At 41.5% G+C, this 27,515-nt stretch overlaps 1 long non-coding RNA gene across 5 annotated transcripts in view; it reads right to left on the bottom strand.

Annotated features, from left to right (window-relative positions):
• The window catches only part of LOC137541801 (uncharacterized), a 71,592-nt gene extending 63,240 nt beyond the window's left edge, over positions 1 to 8,352 (bottom strand). For all 5 annotated transcript variants that reach the window (XR_011025270.1, XR_011025274.1, XR_011025271.1 and 2 more), the window contains exon 1: positions 8,220 to 8,352. This is a non-coding gene — a long non-coding RNA (uncharacterized lncRNA). The remainder of the gene's footprint in view (positions 1 to 8,219) is intronic.
• Between the last annotated feature and the right edge of the window lie 19,163 nt (positions 8,353 to 27,515).

Genomic DNA, 27,515 nt, shown 5'->3' with positions numbered 1-27,515 from the left:
ACTTTATTTTAGTACAGTGACGGGCTGTAACAGTCAAGGGTTGTGCAATACTCCTGAGGGATCTGTAGACCTTCAGGTGGAAACCAAGTAAAAGCAAAGACACAGGGAGCCACTTATGGTGTAGTATGCTGAAGTAATGTTTAGCGTCAAACCAAGATCTGGTTACTTACAAACATGGGTTGCAAGACCAGCAACCACAGTGTAATCACAAGTGAGGAAATGCCGTCCTCTCTCGGGGTCTCTGGGTTGAGTCGGTTGTGCACCAGAAAACAAAATTATTTTAAGTTAAAAGAACTAAAATGAACGATGCGATAGGGAACTGGCTAATGGACAGAAAACAAAGAGTTGTGGTCAATGGATCATACTCAAAATGGGAGACTGTTAGCAGTGGGGTCCCACAGGGGTCTGTTCTGGGTCCAGTGCTCTTCAATTTATTTATTAATGACCTAGTAGATGCAGTAGTGAGCAATGTTGCTATTTTTGCAGATGATACAAAATTGTGCAGAATCATTAACTCTCAGGAAGATAGTGTCATATTGCAACAGGATCTGGATAGGATGGCTATATGGGCACATACATGGCAGATGAAATTCAATGTTGACAAATGTAAGGTCATGCATTTTGGACGTACTAATGGTCTAGCACCATACAAAATAAATGGGATACAGTTGGGGACATCAAACTTGGAGAAGGACTTAGGAGTACTCATTGACAACAAGTTAAATAATCGTACTCAATGCCAAGCAGCTGCAGCTAAAGCTAACAAAATTTTGGGATGCATTAAAAGGGAAATAAAAACTCGAGATGCTAGCATAATATTGCCCCTGTTTAACTCTCTAGTAAGGCCACATCTGGAATATGGAATTCAGTTCTGGGCACCACATTACAAAAAAGATATTGCAGTTTTAGAGCAGGTGCAGAGACGAGCAACAAAATTGATGCGTGGGATGGAAGGTCTCACTTATCGAGAAAGGTTAGATAAACTGGGTTTATTTAGTCTAGAGAAAAGACGCCTTAGAGGGGATCTAATTAACATGTATAAATACATCAGAGGGCAATATAATACCTTGGCGGATGAGCTTTTTGTCCCTAGGCCTTCTCAAAGGACTAGAGGACATGATCTGCGCATGGAGGAAAAATGTTTTAGCCATTTATTTAGGAAAGGGTTCTTTACAGTAAGAGTGATTAAGATGTGGAATGCATTGCCACAGGAAGTCGTTATGGCAAACTCTATACCTGCATTTAAAGGGGGCTTAGATGCTTTCCTTGCGTTGAAAGACATCCATGGCTACAATTACTAGGTAATGCCTAATGATGTTGATCCAGGGATTTTATCTGATTGCCATCTGGAGTCGGGAAGGAATTTTTCCCTTTAGGGGCTAATTGGACCATGCCTTGTAAGGGTTTTTTCGCCTTCCTCTGGATCAACAGGGATATGTGAGGGAGCAGGCTGGTGTTGTACTTTATACTGGTTGAACTCGATGGACGTATGTCTTTTTTCAACCAAAATAACTATGTAACTATGTAACTATGTAACTATGATGCTCCCCACTCAATACTGTGGGGCTATCTAAATTGAAACTGGAGAGGAAGAGGTGCCCGAAAATAATATTGTGGTGGCAATGAATAATATGAAAGTAATAAAATAGCTTGCCTGTAGAAAAGACAACGTTTAAGTGAGGTAATAAAATGTATTGCAATTCAGACACTATTGAGCTTACACATTTCGTGGATTACAATCTGCTTCATCAGATCAGTAACAACAGAATCTGTGAAAATACACTATATAAAAGCTCCATCGGATTTCTGCGGCAACCGAATGCATGCAAGTCAATGGGCGATGCAGAAACTTTAAATACATTGGCGGCGGCGGTGCAGTGTGCACGCGCAGAACGCAAATACGACAGGGAGTCGGGGAATCACAGTCATGTACTTCCTGTTAAGAAAGAAGTACGTCACTGGGGATGAGGGGCAGCCATAGCTGGTGAAGGGCATGTGGAGGGCATGGGAAGAGCGTGGGGGGAAGGGGAAAGACTATGCTATGGATATGACCCTGTCAGCGCACTCTCCTGTGGGGTCATATGAATCTTTGGGGGGGGGCAGAGCACTACACCGCAACGCTCTGTCCAGGTGTAAAACCGTCCTCAAGGATGGTGAAGGGTTAGTGTTAGGCTTTAGGTTAGTGTCAGGATTCTGGTATATGTACTCTTCTCCATAGGTACAGATCCTACCAGAATCCCTTCAGATGAACCAGTGCAAACCAATCATGTCCTGATATTATATAAGTAAAATTGTCCACAGCGCTTATAAAGAATTATGATCTTTATTAATATAAAAATGATGCCTTGACCCTAGGCTAATAAAATAGCACCTTCCCCTTTAAATACAAATAGCATGCAACTCTCCACTCACACAGTTCACACAAGTTCACTGCAGTGAGCATTCATGCAAAAAATATATAAAAATTGGGATCCCAGTAAAAGGTCAAAAGTCAGGTTATTACCTCCAGTTCATGCACATTTGGCTTTTAAATGTATAAAACCTCACAATGTGAGTATATTCCGTATCTCTTATGCAAAACTTTTCCTCTATGGTAGATTAGTTATACTATATCCGTATTAACCCATACTCAATCACTGCTTAAATGTGCTTGAACCAATATTAACAGTGACAAGAAGGAGGTATCCATTACCAATGTGCAACTAATCTACCATAGAGGAAAAGTTTTGCATAAGAGATACGGAATATACTCACATTGTGAGGTTTTATACATTTAAAAGCCAAATGTGCATGAACTGGAGGTAATAACCTGACTTTTGACCTTTTACTGGGATCCCAATTTTTATATATTTTTTGCATGAATGCTCACTGCAGTGAACTTGTGTGAACTGTGTGAGTGGAGAGTTGCATGCTATTTGTATTTAAAGGGGAAGGTGCTATTTTATTAGCCTAGGGTCAAGGCATCATTTTTATATTAATAAAGATCATAATTCTTTATAAGCGCTGTGGACAATTTTACTTAAATTTTATACGAAGGTTTGGAGGATTACCAAGTCCACACAGCTGCTGACACTTCCTAAGGCGCGGATATCCCTACTTTTGCACAAACATGTCCTGATATTATTTATTTTTTGCACTATCACTACCAAAACAGGGTTAAGTCGGTGTTGCGCAACGCTTTTAGCTGACCTATTTTGCCAACCTGAACCATGTTGCATCTGTAAATGAAGCCAGTTACATTTCAGTCAGCTGTTTCCTGTGTCAGCCACACATCAATTTTGTATGGCGGATCCAAAGAGGATAGATTGCCTCCTTCTAGGCATATTTGAATAGCCAGTGCTCTCCGGGGGAAAGCTTGGGCATTCATTTAAAACACTTCTCCTGCTACTTGCAAAACACCTGAGGCAAAGTGTAATGTGCCCGTCCTCCTGGCAGGGCTGAGCAGTTCCTGTGCGTGTACAATCTCTGTACCGCCGCTTGTTTCTTCCCATATCGGGGCCTGTTTTCTGCAGGCTTCGCATTAACAGAGCTTAGTACAGATCGAGATAACTGAAACCCATCCAAGCGAGTTAATCGCTCAACGAAATCCCAGCTCAGTGCGCAGCAATGTTCTCAAGTTTGCTATCAACCAAACAAAAACAGCAAAAAAAAGGAAAAAACAAGACAGCAGGTAGTTTTACTTTGCGGCATTGTGTTATGGGATGTTAGAGCTGCACAGAGACAAGACACTGAGGAATTGTCCCATCTGTGGCTCGGAATACGGCATAAAGCCAGCCAGAAATGGGAGCCCACTACTGCTCAAGACTTGCCCAATGGCCCCATGAATGTGGTTAGGTAAAAGAAGATTTAAAGAGGCCCTGTAGTGACATAAGGCAGAATATAGCATATTATTCAAGATACACACTTTAATGGGAATTATCCTGGTTTCACCATCAGAAACACTTCCTATATCTATATATTGCTGTATATTAGGCTGTAACCCCACCCCTAATGATGCTTAGCCTAGGCTGTTTATTATGCAGAATTCTCCTCTAAGAGCACTCTGGCAGTCCAGAGGCCAGATGCAATTCACTTTTTCACCTGTGATTTATCCTAGGAGATAATTTTTCGTCTTCAATATATAAATAATTTTCCAGCACTTTTCAACTAAAACAGTACCAAAAAGTAGGTGCAGGGGTACTATCAAAGTTATTTTGAGTATTTTCTTTTTCTGGTGGCTTACAAGGCATTGTACTGAAGGTGAACAGTTAGGAGCAAAAGTGAATTGCATATGGGCCCATATGCAATTCATTTTTCTCCTTAGTTTTCTCCTAGGAGATCATTTTTCAACTTCTTTTTAAAATAACCTTTCAGCACTTTGCAATTGAAAAAGTACAAAACAGTAAGTGAAAAAGTACTGTCAAAATTATGTTGAGTATTTTCTTTCTTACTGGTGGGTTAAAAGGCATTTTATGGACTGGTTTGAAAATATCACCTAGGAGAGAACTCAGGAGAAAAAGTGAATTGCATATGGCCCCAGGTGTTGTTTCTACTGACTTCAGAATAAGTAGTTAGCAAACTTTCCGTGATGCCCCTATCAGCATTAAGGTGTTGCTACCTGTGCTAAATTTAAATCAGGGATAGGAATGATTTTACAATTGGTAAACATTCACACAAATAATTAATAAAGCAATATTGTGAAAAATAAGAACTTTTATTAATTTAAGCAGACCTTTTGCATAGCACACAATGAAAAGAATCCACATATAATAGTCACTGAAGAAATTCACCTCTCTGTGGCCTGAGTCTTGTTTAGCCACATCAAAGTGTCTAATTAGTTTTTATCAACAACTGTGAATAGACTGCAGAAGAGCTCTGCCCAGGCAGCTCTCCCGATACAGTAAACACTGAGGACCCTTTTACACTGTGGCGGTGCTGTGCAGCAAATTGCTGCCCTGTTACCGCAGCCTAATGAAAGTCTATGGGGGAGTTCCCACTCCCCACGTTACGGTGCGCTGCGTCGGAAGTGCCCTATCTAATACGCTTTCAAACTTAAATTACATTACATTGCAGCGGCTTGCGGCGATCTGCGTTGGGCCAGAAGTCTATGGCGATGCATGTATTTTAAAAAATGATGATGGAGGTATTGCGGTGTGCATGGGTTGAAGCGTATTTTTACAATACACTTTCGTACCTCCAAAACAGGCAGTGACCACAAGAACACGTCACTTCCTGTTTGCCAAAAGGGGAATACCGTGTAATGTGGTATTCCCTGAGAGGCCTATTTTTGGCAGGGGCAGCGCCGCACTGCTGACACCAGTCTGTAGTGTGAATCCAGCCTGAAGCTTAACTCTTTTAGCGCTTCTTGTAAAAGTGCAACCAAGATAAATGTTCATTTTCTTAGGATTTCCATAATTTGTAATTAACAAATAAAAAAAACATCTCCATAAAGGTTATTATGATGTTGCTGGTCTTTTAGAGCAGAGAGGAAGACCTGAGTTCAGGTCCACTTTAACCTCCTGAGCGTTACGCCGCTCAGGAGGTTTCGTCAGTTTGTGTCCCCCATTCCCCCCCAGAGATCCAATGGCTGAAAACCCTTTAGCTAGCACTAGGCTAGCTAGTACAAATGCCCGCCACCTCCCGATCCCCGACACTCACCCGTTAATACATTGCCCAGCCTGGATCCAGCGATCGGTGCAGCCTCCCCGCACAGCTCCGGTCTTCACTATGTGGAGAATCGCACATGATGTCATGATGTCGCCGCCATCATGACATCATGCGCAAACCCGATCCTCCCCATAGAGAGACCGAAGCTGTGCAGGAAGGCTGCGCGATCGCTGGATCCAGGGGTAATGTGTAAACGCGGGATAGGGGGGATCGGCGCTAATCGGGGATGCTGGGTACTTGTACTAGCTAGCCTAGTGCTAGCTAAAGAGTTTTCAGCCATTGGATCTCATTTATACTGCATGGGGGATTCCTGGGGCCAGGAAGCGGTATGCCCGACACAGTTTTGGGCATAATGCTAAGGAGGTTAAAGGGGCACTATGGTGAAAATTTTTTAAATTTTAAATATGTGCAAACATAAACAAATAAGAAGTACATTTTTTTCCAGAGTAAAATAAGCCATACATTACTTTTTTCCTATGTTGCTGACACTTACAGTAGCTAGTAGAAATCTGACAGGAGCGACAGGTTTTGGACTAGTCCATCTCTTCATGGAGGATTCTCATGGATTAATTTATTTTCAAAAGCACTTAGTGAATGGCAGTTGCTCTGTCCAACTGCCAAAAAACTGTGTAGCGAGCAGGGAAGCTGGCCAGCATCATTGTTTAAATCCTTTTTAGGGAATATCTTTATAATGAAAAAAAGCTTTGCTGAGAATCCCCTATGAAGAAAACCTGTCACTTCTGTCAAAATTTCTACTACCTACTGTAAGTGACAGCAACATAGGAGAAAAGTAATTTATGGCTCATTTTACTCTGGAAAAAAAGTACTTCTTATTTGTCTTTTTTTTGTACATATTTTAAATTTTACAATCTTTCGCCATAGTGCCCCTTTAAGCTATTTTCAGTAAAGTTTCTCTTTAAGAACATTGTTTATAAATCTGTATTATATAATACATTTTTGAAGTGGTAAGTGTTTTATTTACACAGAACTGTAATCAAAACATTACACCTGAACTGAGAGATATATGGAGGCTGCCATATTTATTTCCTTTTAAACAATACCAGTTGCCTCCTGTCCTGCTGGTCTATTAGGATGCAGTAGTGTCTAAATAATGTCAGAAACAAGCATGAAACTAATCTTTCAGATCTGACAATAATGTCAGAAACGCTTGATCTGCTGCATGCTTGTTCAGGGTCTATGGCTAAAAGTATTAGAGGCAGAGGATCAGCAGAGTAGCCAGGCAACTAGTATTACTTAAAAGGAAATAAATATGGCAGCCTCCATATCTCTCTGACTTCAGTTGCCCTTTAAAGTTTTCCATCAAACAGAAGTGTTTCTTTTATTGAGTAACATTTAAAGGACACCTGAAGTGAGAGGGATATGGAGGCTGCTATATTTATTTGCTTTTAAGCAATACCAGTTGCCTTGCTACCCTGTTGATCTCTTTGGCTGCAGTAGTGCCTGAATCACGTAAACAAGCATGCAGCTAATCCTGTCACACTTCAGCACCTGATCTGCTGCATGCTTGTTCAGGGGCTGTGGCTAAAATTATTAGTGACAGAGGATCAGCAGGACTGGTGTGGTTTAAAAGGAAATAAATATGGTAGCCTCCATATACCTCTCACTTTAGTTGTCCTTTAATCCAAATACAGCTTATCCCTCTTAGTTCGGGAGTCCTTTAATTAATAAAACAGTTTATGGTGGTTTTAGTGAAACTACTATGGTAATTGCTGGTCCATGACTCACTAATTATTCTAATCTACATAAACTTTTATATTATAACCAATCAGCTCTTCCTCCTAACAAAGGTATATAATGCATTAGGACATGAGATTAACAATAGCTATCTATTGCATTTTATAATGAGATTTGTAAGTGGCTAGGGGGAGATACTATATTGTATTATACACTGGAAGCACATAGTTTATTATCATTGTTATGAATTATGAAATTGTGTCATAGTGATATTAGACCAACATATGAAGATGTAATTTTGAATTGTATAATAACACTCATTTATATGAGTTTAATAAGCTTGTTAGTTGGTTTTATATATAGATTTCCACTTTAAATTATTTTTAAGAATTGCCTAGTTGTATAATTAATAGAGGTGCACATGAGTGACATTGTTGTAAATAGACGTTAAGTGTTTCTTATTTAATTATGACTGTATATCTTAAGATACATTTTTAATGATCCAGTAGTTAGTTAATATATATTTATGAATTGATTTGTTATTATGCACAAACACATTATTATGGTTAGAAGAATGTGTGAAACTGAGAATATTGTTCTTTGTAGGAATTGATCCAGAAGAAGTGGACCTGCCTCCGAAATGCATTGATGGTGCTTTAAAGAGAATCTGTCCTCTAAAATTCTTACAATAAAAAGTATACCATTCTCTTTATTATATTCTCCTGGGCCCCTCTGTGCTGTTTCTGCCACTCCCTGCTGCAATCCTGGCTTGTAATTAACAGTTTTAGGCAGTGTTTATAGTAGCAAAAAAGTTTCTGTACCGTGTTAGCCAAACAAATTATATAGGTAGAAAAAAAATGTTTTGTAAAAAATAATACCTTTTAATGGCTAACTAATAGAGTTAAATGATGCAAGCTTTCTGGGATCTAGTCCCCTTCTTCAGGCATATTTCCAGATGTAAGCTGAAGTAAAACACTGATGCAGATAAATGGTAAACACAAAGATGACAGTTGTGCTAGTTACTGTTTATCCGTTAGGTGTCAGGTGATCAGCAGGCTGGAGCCAGTGAGTTAGTGCAACCATACATAAAATCCAGCAGGTTTCTGAAGATCATGAAGCCAAATCAATACTTGTTCTTAAGGATAACTTCAAAAATGATCAATCAAGAAAAAATTCTGAGTACAAATTTATGAAAATGTTCAAGACATTAACAGAAGGTTTAAATTGTGGAACAGGATTCATGACACCTTATGTAACATGATTGATTTGGCTTCATGATCTTCAGAAACATAGAGATGGACAATGGGCTACAAATAAGTGCAAATAATAGAGTTGATACAAATTTTAAGCCCATTAGCAAAGCAGCTTTGCATTTGCTTTGCCCACTGCAAAGCTGCAAAAAATTACACACACTTAGCATAAGATTTGCATTAAAGAGACACTGTAACAAGAAAAACGTCCCCTGGGGAGTACTCACCTCGGGACGGGGAAGCTTCAGGATCCTAATGAGACTTCCCCCGTCCTCCTCTGTCCCACGGGGGTCTCACTGCAGCCCTTCAAACTCGCGCGATAAATCCGACAGCCTGTTCAATATTTACCTTTCCAGGCTCCAGCAGGGGCGCTGTTTCGGCTCTTCTGATGGAGATAGGCGGAAATAGCCGATCTCCGTCGGGTCCGCTCTTCTGTGCAGGCGCAGGAGAGTTGCGCCTGCGCAGTAGAGCGGCCCGACGGAGATCGGCTATTTCCGCCTATCTCTGTGGGAAGAGTGGATACTGCTCCTCCGCTGAAGCCATGGAGGTAAATATTTACATCGCCGCCACCGTGGGACCGAGGAGGACGGGAGAAGCCTCAATAGGATCTGGAGGCTTCTCCCACCCCGAGGTGAATACCCCCAGGGGACTTTTTTCATTACAGATTTTCTTTAACTTGCAATTATTAGTTAATTACCTACTATTTACCACCTAATATAACATTTTACTATGGTGTCTACAGTGTAAAAGTATACTTTACTTTTGTGTAAAAGAAAAAAAAAGTCTGTCAGGCCTGGTGCACACGGTTTTTGAAGCGTTCCACAAACCGCTTCCGCCTGTGAAAACGCTTGGCTAATGTATCTCAATGTGATGGTGCACACCAGTGGTTTGAGGTTTTTAGCAAACCGCAAACGTGGGTCCTGCAGCACTTTTGCGGTTTGCAGAAGCGTTTCTGCCTCAATGTAAAGTATAGGAGAAGCGCAAACCGCTCTGAAAACGCTAGATCAGAGCGGATTTCCATGGCATTTTTGTTACAGTAGCTGTTCAGTAACAGCTTTACTGTAACAATATATGAAATCTGCTACACAAAAATGCTCCAGAAAACAATAGGCATGTTTAGAAAACCTCTCTAAACATGCCTAGAATCGCTCTGAAAATCTGCTTCAAAAACCTCTAGTGTTTTGAGGATCTGCTAGCGGTTTTGGTGTGCACTGGGCCTCAGTGTAGATAAGTGGGACAAGTTGAGGAGAAGCTTTTAGCTACTTAGCCCCACAGAAAGATTCTGTATTAATTACATATGGGTGGGGAAAACAAAGCATATGGCACTGCCATGGCTAACACATTTTCAACTGCAGTAATTAAATCACTGATTATCTGTTCATTATGTTCAGAGATGATAAAATAAGAGATGATTAACAAAATGCAAATGTTCCCAGCTTGCATACACACTTAATGTAAATGGTATGCAGCCTTTTATCGCAATAGACAGGAAGTGCATTAGATTGGCCCAGTTCCTAGCTGCATACAGTGTGTATGAAATTTGCATGCAAGCTGGAATTATTTGTATCTCATCGCCACTCTCTACTCATAATGGACTTACCTTTATTACACAGCAGTAAAGCAACAACAACCCCTATTCAATTCATCACCTTTTCTCCAAGGAAATAATTTTCATCTTCTTTTTAAGTACTTTAGCATTTTTGACGCAGATGCTATTTCCAAAAGGCTGCTGTCGTGTTGCTGCGCGCTCCAGTGGATTATCGTGCAGGCACCTGTGCGCTCTCGTGCTGCTAACCGTTAGCCCAGAGATCAATGAATGGGAACGCAGTTCCCTTTCATTGATCTAAGTTCCCGTTACGAAGACCGACGGCTTCTATGAGAAGCCGAAATCTTTCTAAAGTAAGAAAAAGTTGCACGTCCTCCCTTCACTTACTGTAAGCGAGAGTGCTCCCTTACAGGACGAAAACAATAAAAATGACTGAGGCCATCTTGTGGTCAAATAGTAAAACTACATCCACATACATTTTTTTTAAATATACATATTCAATTACATTTAAAATTAACTGTTTACCTCCCACACCTTAAAAGGAAAAAAAAAACTCAACTAATTTTTTTTTTTAAAGTATACCGTAATTAAAAAAAAAACATAAATAGTTACCTAAGGGTATGAACTTTTTTATTATGCATATCAAGAGGGTATATTACTATTATTTTTTTAATTATAAGCTTGTAAATAGTGATGGACGCAAAACTGAAAAAATGCATCTTTATTTCCAAATAAAATAGTGGCGCCATACATTGTGATAGGGAAATAATTTAAATGGTGTAATAACTGGGACAAATGGACAAATACAATACGGGGGTTTTAATTATGGTAGCATGTATTATTTTAAAGTTATAATGGCCAAAAACAGAAATAATATTTTTTTTCCATTTTTTTCTTAATATTCCTGTAAAAATGCATTAAGAAAAATTTTTTTTTTAGCAAAATGTACCACCCAAAGAAAGCCTAATTGGTGGCGGAAAAAAACAAGATATAGATCAATTGATTGTAATAGGTAGTGATAAAGTCATTGGCGAATGAATGGGAGGTGAAAATTGCTCGGATGCATAAGGTGAAAAACGTCTGAAGGCTGAACTGGTTAAAAAGCTTTTCAGCACTTTGCAATATTAACACAAAATTATTCTGAGTATTTTCTTGCTTGCTGGTGGCTTAAAAGGTATTTTATTGATAAGATGTAAAAATATCACCCAAGAGAAATCTTAGGAGAAAAAAGTAAATTGGATAGGGCCCAATAACCCATATGCAATTCATTTTCGCTCCTGAGTTATTTCAGCTCTTTAAAATAACTTTTCTGCATTTTGCAATTGACAGAGTACCAAAGTTTGGTGAAAAAGAAAAAAATATTTTGAGTATTTTCTTGCTTGCTGGGAATTTTTTGACAGACATTTTATTGACAAGGTGGGAAAATATCAACTTGGAGAAAACTAAGGAGAAAAAAGTTAACTGCCTATGGGTGAATGTGTTTTTAATTAAATAAATAAATAAATAAAGAAGTGACACTCCAAAATAAACAGTAATATTTAAAATGTAGTACCAAACACAAACTTTTTGTAAACGAATTAAATGAAAAGAACCAAAACAACTATATACATGCACTTTAATATGGATGTTCTAAAGTTTTTACTCTTGGGTTGCCACTTTTGAAATTATAGCCAGTTGTGGGGCTAGTTCCATGACAAGCCCAGGACGCTGTTTACCAATAAAGCGTGGGGCCCCAGGCAGCTGTGAAAGGAAGCGCGCAGCGTACAGCCACCGGTTGAAGGCATTGATGTACTCGCCTAATAGTCTTCTCATTGAAGCAAGCATTAAAGCTGGCCCCCTACGTCCCAAAACCAGCCGCCTTCTCCAATAATGCCATTCAACGCCACCATCATACATCTTACTTTTAAGCGGACAGGCGCGACCGCCTTGTACAATGTAAAGCGTGAAGCTTCCAGCCTGGGTAAACACATTCCGCTCCCTCTGACAACTGAATTTAAAGTTTTAATGAAAAACAATCTCAGTTGAGTAATTACACAATATTACCTTTCTTTAGTTTGCAAACCTTGCAAGCCACTAGAGCACTAAATTAAATGCAGCTTCTGCGGATCGCTCCCAGATGACTTACCCCACAAAATTAAAAATAACACATTATTGCTCCCTGCTAGTTCCAGAAATGCAGCCCTTTTTTTCACTTGTTCATTACATTGTGTTTCTCGGAGGAAAATTAGTTGTGTGATAAGATTTGATGAATGCATAGCTAATTCAATCTGCATGCCCCCTTGCCTCTCTCATTATGACAGCAGGTAAAAACTGATCTTTTTAAAGCATTTTTTGCTGATACCGACTAAAAACTTTTTTGAACTACTCGTTTGAACAATTATTTGCATACGACTGATATGTCTGAAGCTCTGTTGCAGGCTTTTTGGAATAATAAATGTTTGGAAACCATAGGAAGAGCTCAAGAAATATCATAACTGGAATTTTTTTTAGAGTGGTGTGAAAAATTATTTTGCTTTTGTGTTACTTTTTTCAATTTTTTTATTTGTAATACTTAAAGGACCACTATTGCAAGAAAAATGTAAAGTTTAAAATACATATTGATAAGAAGTGCTGTACTTTTCTCCAAGAGTAAAATACACCATGAATAACTTTATTATTAATTAGTATTTATTTAGCGTCGTCATCTTCCGCAGCACTGTACACACATTGTCTTGTCACTTAAAGTGAACCTAAAGCCTGGAAAAAAAATGAGATTAACTCACCTGGTGCTTCCCTCAGCCTCCTGCAGCCGATCGGTGCCCTCGCAGCCCCGCTCTCACGCTCCAGGACCCGCCGGCGAACACTTCCGGCTTGACCGTCACCGGCCGACAGGCATGGGAACGCGAGTGATTGTTTGCGTTCCCAGCCTGTATATCGCCCCCTATGCTGCTATTGCGGCCTCCCTCCTTCTAGGCCTTCTGGCCGCAATAGCAGCATAGGGGGCGATATACAGGCTGGGAACGCGAACAATCACTCGCGTTCCCATGCCTGTCGGCAGGTGACGGCCAAACCGGAAGTGTTCGCCGGCGGGTTCTGGAGCGTGAGAGCGAGGCTGCAAGGGCACCGATCGGCTGCAGGGGGCTGAGGGAAGCCCCAGGTGAGTTAATCTCATTTTTTTTCCAGGCTTTAGGTTCACTTTAACTGTCCCTCAGAGGGGCTCACAATCTAATCCCTGGCTGCCATACTCATATGTCTGTATCTATCATAGTTTAGGGCCAATTTAGGGGAAGCCAATGAACTTCTCTGTATGTTTTTGGGCTGTGGGAGGAGATCAGAGTGCCTAGAGGAAACCCACACAGAGAACATACAAACTCCATGCACCTAGTGCCCTGGCTGGTATTCAAACCAGGGTCCCAGCACTGCAAGGTGAGAGTGCTAACCACTACGCCACCATGCTGCTGTCACTTACAGTAGCCAGTAAAAATTCAACTGCAACAGATCTGACGGGATTTGTTTTGGATTAGTCTCCTCATGGGGGATTCTCAGTATTTCCTGAAATCTTTGCTGAAGCACCTCCTGGAAAGGATCTATACCCCTACTTTGCCAGATATTTGGCAATTGAACCAAGCATCTGCCATTCACTAAGTGCTTTTGAATATAAAGAAAACCCTGAGAATTCCCCATGAGGAGATGGACTAGTCCAAAACTTGTCAGATCTGTCAGAATTTTAATGCCTACGGTAAGTGACAGCAATGTATGAGAAATTTAATTTATGGTGCTTTTTACTTGGGAACAAATCTACATTTTCTACATATCATACAAATGCATTTTAAATTTTACACATTTTTTGCAATAGTGGATCCCTAATAAATTTTGTAAAGTATAAAAGATAAGCGGCATAAAGGCGATCCCCAGCTTATAAATCCTCTTTTTACTTACTGAAGGAAACCACCCGTGAAGAATGCATTGTAGTAATTGCCCTCCTAAACTTGGGCCAGCTATAGCAGCGAAAGGAAGATGACATGCTTTCTCTAACACAAGATCAGTCTTTGGCATTACTTTGGAGAACTTATCTTTGATGTCCCTGATAGCTAAACACAACTCTAGAACCACTGGAATGCAATGATGTGTCAGCTTGTTAATATTACAGACCCACGCTTATCCAACATGCATACAGCCTGTTTTGGATTGGTTGATCCTCATCAGTGCATGGCATAGATTAATATGGCTCTATGGGGTAGGACTTGCAGCACCCAGCAACTCATGGTGAACCAGAACTTCTAGGAATGTGTAAAGAGCTGAAACAGAAGGTATTATGGGAACATTCAGAGCTCACTCCAACCTGAATTTTAATACATTCGGGTTCAAGAAGGCAAATAATAGATAAACAGTGCTGTGGCTTGGTAATTGATGTTAAACAAGCAGTGCTGTGGCTCAGTGAGTAATGTTAGACAAGCAGTGCTGTGGCTTGTTGAGTAATGTTGGACAAGCAGTGCTGGGGCTTGGTAATTAATGTTAGACAAGCTGTGCTGTGGCTCAGTGAGTAATGTTAGATAAACAGCCTTGTGGCTCAATGAGTAATGTTAGATAAGCAGTGATGTGGCTTGGTAATAAATGTTAGACAAGCAGTGCTGTGGCTCAGTTAGTAATGTTAGATAAACAGCGTTGTGGCTCAGTGAGTAATGCTAGACAAGCAGTGCTGTAGCTCAGTGAATAATGTTAGACAAGCAGTGCTGTGGCTCAGTGAATAATGTTAGACAAGCAGTGCTGTAGCTCAGTGAATAATGTTAGACAAGCAGTGCTGTGGCTCAGTGAGTAATGTTAGACAAGCAGTGCTGTGGCTTGGTGAGTAATGTTGGACAAGCAGTGCTGGGGCTTGGTAATTAATGTTAGACAAGCTGTGCTGTGGCTCAGTGAGTAATGTTAGATAAACAGCCTTGTGGCTCAACGAGTAATGTTAGATAAGCAGTGATGTGGCTTGGTAATAAATGTTAGACAAGCAATGCTGTGGCTCATTGATTAATATTAGACAAGCTGTGCTGTGGCTCAGTGAGTAATGTTATATAAACAGCCTTGTGGCTCAATGAGTAATGTTAGATAAGCAGTGATGTGGCTTGCTAATAAGTGTTAGACAAGCAGTGCTGTGGCTCAGTGATTAATGTTAGACAAGCTGTGCTGTGGCTCAGTGAGTAATGTTATATAAACAGCGCTGTGGCTCAGTGAGTAATGTAAGACAAGCAGTGCTGTTGGTCAGTGAGTAATGTTAGAAAAGCAGGACTGTGGCTTTGTAAGTATTTGTAAATAAGCAGCGCCGTGGCTTGGTAATGTTAGACAAGCTGTGCTGTGGCTCAGTGAGTAATGTTAGACAAGCAGTGCTGTAGCTCAGTGAGTAATGTTAGACAAGCAGTGCTGTGGCTCAGTGAGCAATGTTAGACAAGCAGTGCTGTAGCTCAGTGAATAATGTTAGACAAGCAGTGCTATGGCTTAGTAAGTAATGTTAGAGAAGCAGTGCTGTAGCTCAGTGAGTAATGTTAGACAAGCAGTGCTGTGGCTCAGTGAGTAATGCTAGACAAGCAGTGCTATGGCTCAGTGAGTAATGTTAGAGAAGCAGTGCTGTAGCTTAGTGAGTAATGTTAGATGAGCTGTGTTGTGGCTCAGTGAGTAATGTTAGACAAGCAGTGCTGTGGCTCAGTGAATACTGTTAGACAAGCAGTGCTATGGCTCAGTGAGTAATGTTAGACAAGCAGTGCTGTAGCTCAGTAAGTAATGTTAGACAAGCTGTGTTGTGGCTCAGTGAATAATGTTAGACAAGCAGTGCTGTGGCTCAGTGTGTTATGCTGTTTGTAGGCACCCTTACCCTGTCTTCGATCCTCCTATATTTAATTTAGGTCCCTTTAAAAACCTGCACAAGGCATAAAATTCTCTAGCGCTGGGAAGGGGAGGAGGATTTTCTTGTGCTGTAAACACACATTTTACCAAACAAGATCTGCTGTCTGGGCTGCAATTTTTTTCTAGGTGATACAAACTGCAAGGTTTGATTATTCGACTGACCAACAATCTGCTGGAAATGTCAGGGTCTTTCTTTCTATGCGCATAGTTTCCAGGAGACAGCACTCTGCGATGAGAAACAAAACCTTTTCAGCATGCGTCTGTTCTCTTTTGACGTTTAATCCGTGGAATGGTTTAACTGTTTGACTGCGGCCGTTCATCGCTTTCCTTTTCATCTAATACCCATTTAGCCATTTAAAGTCATTGTTTATAGAGAGGATTTGCAAAGAGCCTGTGAGGGTGGAAATATGGTGGGCACCACAGCTTAGGTGTCTATTGAAGGTGCAGGACAGGGGAGTAACAATAGGGGAGCAACCCCTGCAACTGTAGGGGGGCCCCGAGCTATGAGGGGCCCTAACTACTACCCTTTTCTTCCTCCAGTAAAGGGGTTCAACCTTCAGATCAGGTGTTTTTGTAGCTACACTGCAAGGCAAAGGAAAGGGTGTGAACATTGGGGGGCCCCATGACTTGTAGCTATGCCCCGGTGCAGGATCCCAAGCCATTAACCCATCCCTGCTTATTTGTGTATCACTAAGCCAGAATAAAAAAGGCTAAATGCAATCTTGCCTTCTTAAAGCTGAAGACATTTACAAATATTCAGCTTCACATGAGCAAACTGTTTCTCCCATAATCCATCATCTAAGTTAGTGAATATGTAAATCATTCCTTTATGTCCCTGAGAAGCCAGTCAGTCATTGGGAGTCATAAGGTACAGCGTGCCTATAGCCTGTTAATTTTAATCTAACTTACAGACAGCTGTTTCAGGCTATATTGGTCTTCAACAGTGCAAGGTATGAATAGATGTAGCATTATGGGTGGGACTTGGAAAGAAGAGATGTCACAGAGTAGCCAGAGCAGCCATCATGAAGTGATGCATTATGGGAATTACTTCTAGCTCATGTGAAGCTGAATATCTTATGTTTTAAGATGGCAGGGTAGTGTTTTACATAGTTTGTGTGGAAGGGGGACAGCATGCGATTTGGTGTCTTTTAACTTTCTACATATGGTTAGAGTTCTTCATGAATTAACTGGCTGCTCTATAACCTAAGGCTCTCAACACATGGTATGTGTACCCCAGGGTCCACAGTATTTGTGCTCAGGGGGTACTTAAAGTACTGTAGTCATGTTCAATACATAGTAGTATATTTTTAGATTAAAGGAAATCTGTAATAAAAAAAAATAAAATCTGCCCCTGGGGGGTACTTACCTCGGGAAGGGGAAGCCTCTGGATCCCAATGAGGCTTCCCCCATTCTCTTTAGCAGAGGAGACCCAAGGCTGGCTCTCTCGAACACCACCTGCAGCAATATTGATAAGGCTCAGGCGGAAATAGCTAAGCCCGATAGGGTCCGCTTAGCTCGCATTTGCGCAGTAGAGTGGACCTGATTGGGCTCAGCAATTTCTACCTGAGCTGATTGGAAAGCTGATGCTGCACCTGCGCAGGAGCTCAGATTGTAAATATTGCCATGCGCTACTGCGCCTGTGCACAGCTTGGTGCTTGTCGGTGATATTAGAGGGTGCCAACGTTAGATCCCTGAGGCTCAAGAGAACAGGGGGAGGCCTCATTAGGATCCTGAGGCTTCCTCCTCCAGAAAAATATAAAACTTGGCCCTAGACTACCAAACCTGAATAAGAATTTTTATATTTCACTTAAAGGGAAGGTCCAAGCAAAAAAAAAAAAATGAGTTTCACTTACCTGGGGCTTCTACCAGCCCCATGTAGCCATCCTGTGCCCTCATAGTCACTCACTGCTGCTCCAGTCCCCCGCTGGCAGCTTTCTGACCTCGGAGGTCAGGGCCGCATTGCGTACATTTTTATGCATTCCTGCTAGTGCAGGAACATTAACATATACATTTTTACGCGTTAGTGGTGCAACGCATACATTTTTGTTCCTGCACTAGCTGGAATGCGTAAAAATGTATGCAATGCAGCCCTGACCTCCGAGGTCAGAAAGCTGCCAGCGGGGGACTGGAGCAGCAGTGAGTGACTACGAGGGCACAGGATGGCTACATGGGGCTGGTAGAAGCCCCAGGTAAGTGAAACTCATTTTTTTTTTTTGCTTGGACCTTCCCTTTAAAGCATCAAGGGATGTTTAAAAGGTGTGCACACTTAATTCATTAATCACATCAATTCAGCAAATGCTATTATCTTTATTTAGCACTGCCTCAGTTTTGCACAGTGCTTTAATTCAATAGGAATTCAACTGCGCTCCACAGACCCAACCACAAATATAGGGGATCGCAACTTCCCACGAGTACCTCACTCTAAGTACAATCCAATTAAAGTTGCATGTCTGAGTCGTCCTTACTGCAAACAGTATGGAGAATAGTGCCAAGTCCTGCTTTTAAAACCAATTGCTGACACCTCGTTCTGCACTCCTGGGGGATGTGCCACCACCTAGGTAATGCAATGGGTAGACACCGCCCCCCCCCCCCACCCCCTCCGTGAGTTCACTCACCGACATCACACTTGCATCAAGCGTATCACAGATACATCTGTACTCTCCAGGCGGTATCTTCCAATTAAAAGTCCAGCTTTATTAAAACGAGCATCTACAGACAATGTGTGACAGACCTTGTTCTTGCCTTGGCCGCAGCACAGTGCTTTCATTAGTGCATTGATCAAGACATGCCCCATTCTAATGTCCCTTCCGCAATCTACAGTGGCTTTGGAAGGGGCATTAGTTACCCTATAGTAGGTTTTATCTGCTGTTCCACTCAAACGGATTAAGCAGAGAGCAGTGTTGCTTGTGAATTTTTCGCCAAAGTAGTTTTCGCATTGAAAATGCTATTTTTTATTTTGAGAAAATGTTTGCGAAAATAGATTGTATTTTCACAATATGGACAAAGAAAACAAATGTTTCTTTCTCATACGTAAATTTGTGAAAATTGCAAAACAATCATTCTTTTTACTGCAGACATTTGTGAAACACTTGAAAGCTGAATTCCAATTTGAATTTTACAAGATTTTCGCAAAAATAAATGCGAAAAGATTATCAGTATTTTCACTCATCACTGGCAGAGAGGTTTACATGAGCACAGAAAGGACATATAAACTCCATGCAGATAATGTCATGATCAGGATTTAGGTACTTCCCACCTACTGTACATATTGCCCCACCCACCAATGTCAGCTTCCACATTACTTTACTCACAATGAAGTGAAATTTCACTCTTTCTAAAATGTTATTTGGGGCTGCACAAGTTTTTTTTTTGTTTTTTTTATGTTTTTTTTTTTTTTTTCAATTTATTGTTATTAAATATTACTGTACCATTTCAACTTGCATCCAGCTACAAATTCCCAGCACTGACATTAAACCTCAGGTACACTACTTTTCTAAACTGGAAACTGTAATTGGTGTTTTGCTAGTTTGCAGTACAGACAGTCCAGTAATTGTCCCTTACGGGCCTGAGCCCGCTGATGCAGTTGTTTCCACTTTTCAGTTACACATCAATGTTAGAGATGCTAAAGGCCTCGATTCACTAACCGGCACTAAAACCTAAAAACACTAACCTACCACTAACTAAGACTAACAATAACCTTGCTTACCTACTCCTAATGCTAGCTGAAACAATTACAATAACTTACCCTGTCGCTGCTGTCTCCATACTCCCGACACATTGGCCTCAATTCACTAAACTTATCTCCTGTCTTTAATAACTCTTCTAGAGTTGTTACCATGGTGATAAGGCATGTAGTATTCAGGAAACATTTTACCTCAGGCAAGCCTAAAGTTAACTCTTCTGTCTTTAAATTAACTCTCCAATCCTTAAAATAACTCCAGAGTTAAAGACAGGCTGTTAATTAGCTGCATGTGAAAATAATTACAGAGGAGGTAAATTAACTACAGAGGAGGTAAATTAACTACAGAGGAGGTAAATTAACTACAGGAGAGATAACTTAAGGAATGAAGAGGTAAGATAACTCTCTCACGTGTGGAGGTAAGTTTTCTCTTGCCTTATTATCTCTAGCATGATCTTAGTGAATTGAGGCCATTGTCTACCACGGGCGCCTCCGGCGCCAAAAATTGTCCTCTAGGTGCTGCTAAAGCCTAAACTTGTATTGCAGTCTATGGGGTGGCCACGTTTCTGATCCAGCGTATGCACCCAAATCTCTGAGTCCCATCCCTGGGATCATGGTTGTAACTTGTACAGAGTTCTGATGGTGCGTGTTCTTTTATTTTGCAAAACAGATGTACTTTAAAACAAAACAGACATCGTAGATAAAGTGCAGGGAGTATGGAGATAGCGCTAACAGGGTAAGTTACTTGTACTTGACTGTTTAGGTTAGTATTAGGAGTAGTGGCTGGATAGTGTACTGGTTAAGGGCTCTGCCTTTGACATGGGAGGGTTCAAATCCTGGCTAGGGTCAGTACCGATTCAGTAAGAAGTCCTTGGGCAAGACTCCCTAACACTGCAGGAAGGCTCTTTGAGCGCACCCTTAGTAGCTGCAGATCTTGAGCACTTTGAGTTCAACTGGAGAAAATGCTATATAAATGTTAGGGCTATTATTATTATTATTATTATTATATAAGGGAGAAATGCTTTACAGCTTTACAGAATTAGACGTATGACGTGTAAAGACTTGTTTTGAAAGCTAGGGGAATGTGGTGGAGTTTTCATCTCCTATCAGATACACAATCTCTCTATGTATGCCTGTTCTAGATGCCAGGATCCCTAACCAGTTACTCTTCTGGCCCTGTGTGCGGAGAGGTTTCAGTTCACTTTGTTAGCAGTAAATTGGGATGCTTTTGTTTACCGCTGATAGAATAGATTTGCCTGTTCTTTATAATTTGCCGCCTGACACAACTGCCTTTATATAGCGCTGCTCTCAGCAACGTAATAATAGGACAGCGAACATGAAAGGTAATTACAAAGATAAAAACAGCAGCAATTACGCCGGTGGTAAACATGTTACATGGGAGCGCGAAAAGAAGAAAACAAAAAAAAAGTTGGTGCTAATTTAAACAGCCGGAATAATAATGAGAATTACTCCACTGAAAGCCGGGATATTGGATTTGGATACAATTAAATAACCAAATGCCATCCTGTTTATCTCTAGGAATTCAGTGTAGACAATAGGTGGACAGTGGCTACACTGCTTTGGTGCATTACGGTCAGGGCCGGATTTCTAGAAAGGCCCCAAAGGCCCGGGCCTTGGGTGACTGCAACATAAAGGGGCATCTGAACATGAAAGAGGGATTTCTACATATGAAAGAGGAGGCTGAAAATGGGGAGCAACCCATAAAAAAAGAAAACTGATGCTCTAGGGAGCTTCATGACACAAAGAGGCTGCTGTAAATGGTTGTTACGCATAGAAGAGGGGGCTGCACATGGAATGGGAGGCTGCTGTACATGGATGATACACATGGAAAAGGGGGCTGCACATGGAATGGGAGGAGCTGCTTTACATGGATGATACACATGGAAGAGGGGTGCACATGGAATGGGAGGGGCTGCTGTACATGGATGTTACACATGGAAGAGGGGCTGCACATGAAAAAGAGGGGCTGCTGTACATGGATGTTACACATGGAAGAGGGGGCTGCATATGGAATGGGAGGGGCTGCTGTACATGGATGTTACACATGGAAGAGGAGCTGCACATGAAAAAGAGGGGCTGCTGTACATGGATGTTACACATGGAAGAGGGGGCTGCACATGAAATGAGAGGGGCTGCTTTACATGGATGATACACATGGAAGAAGGGGCTGCACATGGAATGGGAGGGGCTGCTGTACATGGATGTTACACATGGAAGAGGGGGCTGCACATGAAAAAGAGGGGCTGCTGTACATGGATGTTACACATGGAAGAGGGGCTGCACATGGAATGAGAGGGGCTGCTTTACATGGATGATACGCATGGAAGAGGGTGCCGTACATGGAATGGGAGGGGGGCTGCACGTGGATGTTACACATGGAAGAAGGGGCTGCATATGGAATGGGAGGGGCTGCTGTACATGGATGATACACATGGAAGAGGGGGCTGCATATGGAATGGGAGGGGCTGCTGTACATGGATGATACACATGGAAGAGGGGGCTGCACATGGAATGAGAGGGGCTTCTTTACATGGATGTTACACATGGAAGAGAGGCTGAACATGGAATGAGAGGGGCTTCTTTACATGGATGATATGCATGGAAGAGGGTGCTGTACATGGAATGGGAGGGGGGCTGCTGTACATGGATGTTACACATGGAAAAGTGGCAGCACATGGAATGGGATGGGGCTGCTGTACATGGATTTTACACATGGAAGAGGGGGCTGCACAGGAAATGGGAGGGGCTGCTGTACATGGATGTTACACATGGAAGAGGGGGCTGCACATGGAATGGGAGGGGGCTGCAGTACATGGATGAGACACCTGGAAGAGGGGGCTGCACATGGAATGGGAGGAGCGCCACTGAACAAGAAAGCAGACCCACAACATAATTGGCCTAGGGGCACAAAAAAGTGTAAATACGGCCTTGATTGCATTGCGGTGACTCCTTCCGCTATAGGGAATGGCAAAGGAATGAATTTTTGCCAAACACATTCCATAGAATGAGCCCTTCCACTCCATGCACTGTTTTCTGTTGTAGGCACTTTACAGATCACTTGCGATCCGCAAAATATGAGGACACACTGCCAACATAATGTAAATGGTGGTACCAAGTTTCATTTAGTGCGATCCGATTTAGATCCAAGTGCAAACATTTGTCTTGCTGCAGCTTTTGCAGTTAGGATAGTAGCCTAGGAAAATTGTGGACAACGCATTGACTTCAATTCGCGAAGACAGTTGGTAATTTTATTGGTAACAGCCATTGTGATTTGACATTTCACAAACTGACTGGTAAAATCAGCTGTTTTCTGCTTTAGGACTGGTTCAGACGGACGCTTGCGGAGCGTTTACTGCCAGCGTTCGAGGCTTGGCGGTAAACGATCCCATTCAAGTGAATGGGAGCGTTTGTACCAAGCTTTTACGTGCGTTTACACGAACGCGGCGTTCGGGTCCCGATTTTCACTAGCGTTCAAGGAGCCCCTGGAAGCTACATGTTGCTTCCAGGGGCGGTTAACCGCGCCGGGTAATGTTCCCCTAGGGGAAGAAAAAGCGCGATCGCATCTGAACGCAATGCGAATGCTGCTGAAAGCCTGAACACATTGCCGCCGCAACGCCAACGAACGCGACGCCTCCAAACGCCCGTCTGAACCAGCCCTTACCGAATGCGGTAAGGCTTTGTGAATTAAGCCCATTGTGTTATGCAATGTCCTGTGCACTTTTCCCATAAAGCCTTGCTCTTTCCTGTTGCTCTGTCACGGCTGATAGGAGCATAAAGCTACACAATTTTCAGCAGCACTGAAAGATCACAGGAATATCACACCAAAAGGTACAGAAAAAAAATGCTAGGTGTAAACAGAGAAGGTTGCTATCGCGATACGTTTGCAATCACAATTTTCACTGGAAAGTAGGGGGTTACTTGTACTGCTTTTTCCCCTATATTACTGTTTTTATTCCCATCAGCTGTGGGGTCTTTTTGTATCATTTTATAATGTAACAATGGAAACAGACTGACGCTGGGTATAAAGAACCACTTGCATGATTATATTTGCATAATTACCACTAGGCACATATAATTATGCAAGCACTATGCATTTTTTGCAACAGATATAGTACCCTGGAACATCACAGATGTCTGGCCCTAGCTTTTCAGAACTGAATCGGCAATGTTCAGTATGATCTTTGTACTTTTTAAAACTTGTACAGTAACTTTAGTGTTGACTCTGTGCGCAGAGTTTCTCCACAGTTCACTGATGCAGCACGGCGTTCGGCACAGATGGCAGAGAACGGAGGTGGCCGCCCTCCTTGCGCTCCTTTGCTGCCGCTTTGCTCTGGATTATTCCTCGACCCGGGTCACTAATTACAGACAATTAGCAGAACAAAATGTTCAATTTGTTAATAATTATTCATATTACTATAGAAACGGCATCCAAAATAAACACATTACCTGCAATTTCTCCTATCAAAAAATCCTCAAGCCAATAATCTAATGTTGCCAGAGAAAAATACATAGCAATTATTGGACAAGTTGTGATTGTTATTCTGCTATAATTGCCTATAAACTATGCATTTGCAATCAAGTAACTGTATTTACTTTGTAACTGAGCAAAACATTGGTGTGAACAATGGCCAGTGCTGCCCTGTAATTGCCGTTATTTCAGATCACAAAACTGTGTTTTGTATGTATTAGTGCCACATCCACAAAGAAACCTCTTCTATCCTGGCAAATGGTAGAGTGGGAAAACCGCAGGCACGTGTCATGTGGTCTTCTTTACAGAACACAAGACTGTGTTTTTTAACATGAAGCAGATTCCTGTAGGCCTACATTACAACCTTAGACGGGAGCCTCCAGGTTGTAGGGATGGTCAGAAATTGGAAATCGCCTTTAGGAAAAGTGAAATCTGTCGGAAATGCTGCATTAACGCAACCTGGAAATTTTAGGCTCATCACTGAACTCGGAAGCACTGGACCAATCAGAGGATGCAGTCATTTTATGTCCCATACATGGTACTAATGTTTCATTTTTTTCGATTAGATAATTTGTTCAATTATTCTGTTAGATCGAATATAAAGATTTTCCCAACATGTCCAATTTGATTTTTATTGAAAAAAACAGGATAATCTTGCGGTTTTTAATTTTTTTTAAAAAAAAGGTTATTTTCAACTTTATTTCAATTCGATCATTTTGGTTGAATAAACAGGACAATTTAACGTTATTACTGTACAGTGTATGGGCACAATTAGACCAATCAACAGATTCGGATACTACCAAGTTTTTTATAGTCTGTGTAATTGGCTTAGAATTTCCAAGTTATTCTTATTTCTGCTCTGATTGGTCCAATACTACCAAATATTTCCAAATTTCAAGTCCTGTGATTGGACTAAAATTTCAGATATTAGGACAATCACAGGACTTGGAATCTGGAAATACTCGGTAGTATTAGACCCAATTAGAGAATGCAGGGAATTACCTGAAGAAATCAGTAATAACTCAAAAATGTTAAGCCAATCAGAAGACAAGATAAAATACTACTCGATGGAAAACTTGGGTAGTATCCGAGCCTTATGATTGTTCTTAAGTTATCGCGGTAATCCGATTTCTGAGGAAACAATTCTGCATTCTCTGATTGGTCCAATACTTCCAACTCAGAAGTATATAGCCAATTAGAGTATTCAGAAGTATACTGTACCATAAAGTGGTGTTTTTTTACGGAATCCATAATATTTTTCAGATGTCTGTAAATATACGCACATCAGGAAAATATTGCAGATTCTTTAAAAAAAAACACTACTGCTCATACTGCTACTACTGTGGAAAGTTGGAAATCTGATTACCGCCAGTATGCCACAGTATTGGTAATTGGCATTTGTAAGGGGCTCCACCACAACCAAAATCAACAGGGCTTAACCTTACAAGACTGTCTCATTGATGGGCAGAACTTCCAGAGGATGTTCTGCTAATAAATGGGATAGCAGGTTCTCAAGGTTGAGTTCTGGTAACTTCTTATTTCTTACACAAAGAATTGGATGTGTGCATTAAACACCAAGTGAACACCTGACTTATCTGGCTTTGCAAATTTTGTCTTATTGGCTATTCATGAGGCAATGCTCATGCAAAAATGCATTTACTTTCGCATGCCAAACTATTCAGGGTCAAAAACCAACACCGCAAAGCGGTTGCCCTATGGGAATTAGTTCATGCTTCATTAGCACTATCCAGGAGCGCCACGGGGAGGCTTCTCAATGCCCCCATACAACCGGGGGGCCGCGGGGCCCCAAGCTCTCTCACTGCCTGGAGACCACAGCGGCACCCCAGAGGAGGAGGCTGGGGGGGCACAAGCGCCCCCCCCCAACTGTGGCCAACGCCGGGGAGGGCCGTCCGCACCCACCTCCTAAACTAAAAACAGGCACTTACCTTAACATTCTGCTGCTGAGCATGACTTGGGTGCAGCACATAAGAAAGGAGTGAAGCATGGGTCACCCCAAGCTTGTAGAGCTCGGGGTTGGCTCACATGCAGCACTCCAGGGGGGGGGGGGGGCGCAGACAGCTCACTCCAGGGCTCACCCCACCTAGAACAAGCCATCCACCGCCCACCTCCAAAGGGGGGATAGAAATGAAAATTCTTATTTCCCACAATTCATTTATAAAAGTCATAGATCCGTGTATCTCAAAGGAAGGACACCCAGAGTGAGAAGATCGGGAACCTCTAAGTGTAGTGGGTAAGAATAAGCTAAAATCAATGTAATATATTGCTATGGTCACAAAGTAGGGCCCCCTAAAGGGCAACCATTGTCTGGGCACGTGTAGAAATTAACCCATCTCCATGCGTGTATCTAGAAAATCTGAGGTGTTGATGCCGTCATGCTCTAAAATTACTGGTTATCTCAGGTGCACCGCTTCTAATGAACTAAATATGAATAAAAAATTGTACTGTAAAAAAAAATTATAATATGGGCAGAGTACCACCTCAGAAGCGGGCGGCGTCCCGTGAGGTGCTCTAAGGTCCAGTCTGGGGATTTGGTTCTTCTCTCCTGCCTCTGTCATTCAGTAAGTCCAGCGTCTCTGCCTGCATACACATAAGTACTATATTGTAGAATTGCTGACCTTTCCAATTGCTTCATCCTTATCCAGCCAGCTCTCTGACTATCGCTCTTGTCCACACTATTGCACTTTAATTATTTACTCATTTTTTTGGCCCATTTTAGGTGTTTCAGTTACCAATTCATCCATGTTGCTTAGTGTGGTGTTTATAGGGTATTTTTTTTTTATATTTTTTTTTATTTACTTTTTTTTTATTATTTCTCTGTATCTGGTTATCTATTGAACTGTCTCTCTTTCTAAGTAAGGTGAGATATTCATGAGATATGGTAAGTAGTGTGAATCAGGCCAGCCCCCTAGTCACATAGGAATAAGGGGTCATTGTCAATGATTATGAATATACAAGTGCATCAGTATTTGCATAGGTGACTGGGTGGGTTTCTGGGAATGGATAGTGGCAATGGTGAAACTAAATACATGCGTGCACCTAGCAGCCCCTATGTGCAGGCCTCACTTTTGCTTTACATTTATGTTTTCTATTTCAGATATACAGTTTGCAGCCAGGACATCATCTAACCTGATAATTGTGACAACCAGGATGTGGAGGATTTCATGGATAGAACATAAGTGATTTCATGGATGTAACATCTCTCTACCATCTTTCAAATTTCAAGGTAACTCCAAAATTACAGCTCCAGTAACAGTAGTGGATCTACTTTTAGGTGTCAAACTGATCATAGAGACAGAACTAGAGCTAAACTGGTACCATGCC

The sequence above is a fragment of the Hyperolius riggenbachi genome, chromosome 12 (genome assembly GCF_040937935.1).
Source record: "Hyperolius riggenbachi isolate aHypRig1 chromosome 12, aHypRig1.pri, whole genome shotgun sequence".
Classification (NCBI taxonomy): Eukaryota; Metazoa; Chordata; class Amphibia; order Anura; family Hyperoliidae; genus Hyperolius; species Hyperolius riggenbachi.
Note: the sequence above shows the minus strand (reverse complement) of the source record. Positions and strands in the feature narration are given on the sequence as shown.